At 38.0% G+C, this 3,076-nt stretch overlaps 1 non-coding gene across 1 annotated transcript; it reads right to left on the bottom strand.

The window, feature by feature from the left end:
* Positions 1-2,227: 2,227 nt before the first annotated feature.
* Positions 2,228-2,346, bottom strand: LOC145418208 (5S ribosomal RNA). The gene has a single exon (XR_013900662.1). It is a non-coding gene; the product is annotated as a 5S ribosomal RNA (ribosomal RNA).
* Positions 2,347-3,076: the final 730 nt, after the last annotated feature.

Raw genomic sequence — 3,076 nt, 5'->3', positions numbered from 1 at the left:
TTTGGTTTCTTTCAGAAACTGAATAAATTCACGATGGCGGGAGATCAGTGGTTTTCTGGATCTCCGAGTCATCTATCCACTCGTTAAAGCTATCTGGAAATGATTTCCAGTGAATATAATATTGCAAAGATCCGTCTTTCTTTTTCCGTCTCTAATATTTCAATGGGGTAGGATTCTGGGCCTAAAGTAGGGATTACTTCTTCTCTGTAAAATAGTCCCTTGATTGCTTCTCCACCCCAGTCTTCCAGCTCATAGGTATATTTTCCTGACTTACTCCTGTGTATTTTAGTAATGCGAAATATCTCTTCTACATTCTGTATAGTAAATCCTTTTCCAAAGATCTTACTCTTGGACGAAGTCACTATTCGTACTAAGTCCCCTACAATCAAGTCTAAATTAACTGTGTTTTTACGTTGATAGGATTTTTAAACATTAATGTAAACTGCATTCGCCAGTCTCTGGAGTCTGTTAGCTTGTGAATTTCATTAGGTGTCTTGCCCTTCAAGCCTCGATGAGGGGTGAGATAGTAAGTGCTTACCAGCGTACTTAGAAAGGGTAGGTAGTTTAAAGTGTTGTATGCAGTTAAATACCGATAATTTTTGTGCTTCAGAGTTTTTATGGCATGCTCACAGAGACTAGCCTTTGTCTCGTGTGAGTAAACACTATACAGAGTAATATTCTTCCTCTTCAAGTAAGATTCCATCGTTTTGTTATAAAATTCCGTCCCCCTGTCTGTGAATAGTCTTGAGTAACCTGTGCTTCTGGTTTACTTAAAATGCCTGAAAGAGAGTTAGTTACAGTAGCTCCAGTTTTTCGTTGAATGAGATGGACAAACAGGAAACGTGAGAAATCTACACATACCAGTAAATATTGTACACCGTTATTTTTCCTCCGTAAGTGCTTCATATCAGCCAGGTCACATGTCAGAACAATGCGGGGTCCTGCTGCTACAATGTTTCGTCGTGATAATCTTTTTCTTTGTAATTTATGCAGAGTATAAACTCTAGAACCTTTTAAAATCTCTTCACATCTGTTTTAGTCACTAGAGTGTTTATTTTTTTGGCAGCTCGATATAATTTTTCAATACTACCCAAGGATGCAGGTGATGTAGGATCATAGTATATGTTTCGAAGTAAGCTATTAATTTCCATAGGTATAGACTACTTCACATGTAGGCTTTCCAGGAATGTTTGACCTAAATTGCAGTTGTGAGAGAGTTTTTATAGATAAATCAATTAGTAAATATAAATCAATTAGTAAATACCCATAAAGTTTATTGATAGTGGCTCGCCTGTATATTTCAAGAATATCTGGCACATATTGTTTACCAAACATCTGACAAGCTAAACATTCCACCTGATCCAAGTCATGCATTCGAAGGAGTAAAAAATGCATGGCATTAAGGGATACGTCACGAGAAAAGGGACCTCTCATAAAAAGGTTTGAGATATTAATACAACACTTTGGTTTGAATGACGTCCCTTGATGAAAGATTCATGTACAATCTTACTCTGCATTGCCTTTAAATACAAATCATCTAATATGAGTAGTGATTTTCCTTGTGGAGTAGAGTGTACTGAGGGGTCAATTATATCTTTGTGCACAGAAACTTTACGACCAATGACTGGATCATCTTGAAAAGGGTGATAGCTTACAGCACAGATAAATATGTTTGAAAACTTTTCTGCATAGTATTTGATGAGTTTAGATATCAGTACGGTTTTTCCTGAGTTTGAAAACCCTGCCACAATAATTCTGGCAGGATCACGAAATATATCTGTATATTCTGATAATATAAACGTTCTCCATGGTGTTTAAACACACACTGATAAAAAACTATAATGTCCTCACCTAATCAATAAAACATGAACACTGCAGACACTTTATTTAAAAATTATCAGTAAAGGTTTTTAGTACGTATATACAGTACAGTATACAGGATTTTGCATACAATTTATATATGAAAAGAATGATACAAACACCCTAATAAATCACGAAGTAGCTTCTCTGTCTAGGAAAGAAAACTAAAATTTCTTCACCTAATAAATAAAACATGAACACGACAGACACTTATTTACACATTATCAGTATTTTTTTTTTCATTCATTCATTCATTGCCAGACGCCATGTATCCCAAACGGGGTGGCCAAGGGCTTAGAGTTAATTGTTTTACAGGGAGGGGCACTAGTCCTCCACTAACCCCACTTGACACGTAGGGAGAACATTATGCCAACAGCATCTGGTGTTCCCAGGTGGTCACTCATCCAAGTACTAACCAGACCCAACGTTGCTTAACTTCGCTGATCGGACGGGAAGCGGTGTACTCAACGTGGCATGGCTGTTAAGTACAGTATATACAGTATATTGGATCAGCATACAAATTATCCATGAAAAGAATAATACAAACACCCTCAGATCATGAAGTATCTTCCATATCTAGGAAATATTTGCCATTTGTCGTATAACTCGGGCACCTGTTTTCAGTTGCATGGGAAATACTGTTGGGTATGGGGATGAGTCGTGACCCCCACAGAGATGGAAGCTCCTTCCCATCTCTTTCCTCTACTTCTTCTTTTTCTTCTTGTCCTTTTTCCTCTTCTTCTTGTCCTTCTTCTTCCCCCTTTCCTCCTCCTCCTCCTCCCCTCCTCCTCCTCCTCCTCCTCCTCCTTCTTCTTCTTCTTCTTCTTGTCCTTCCTTCTCTTCTTCTTGTCCTTCTTCTTTTTCTTCTTCTTCTTCTTCTTCTTCTCCTTCTCCTTCTTCTTCTCCTTCTTCTTCTTCTTCTTCTCCTCCACCTCCTTCTCTTCTTCTTCTTTTCTTCTTCTTCTTCTTCTTCTTGCTCTCCTTTTACTTGAATGTTGTTAGCCAAAGGATGCCCGTAGCTGACTGACTGAGTAGGGGACAAATAATAACGTTTATCTTAAAGTTCACTGAACCCTCTCTTGTTTACTGATATCGTGGTGATCTGTTCCTACGGGTTAGATATACTGGTGGCTCTAACATAATGAATCTTATTGGACCCCAGAAGAGTGTCTTTGTATTCTTGATGTTTAGGTTTTTTCCTGTCATAACTAGGACT

This window comes from Coenobita brevimanus, chromosome 112, assembly GCF_032717465.1.
Source record: "Coenobita brevimanus isolate Jiangsu-jjx chromosome 112, ASM3271746v2, whole genome shotgun sequence".
NCBI classification, from domain to species: domain Eukaryota; kingdom Metazoa; phylum Arthropoda; class Malacostraca; order Decapoda; family Coenobitidae; genus Coenobita; species Coenobita brevimanus.
This window is presented reverse-complemented; position numbering and strand designations above follow the sequence as displayed.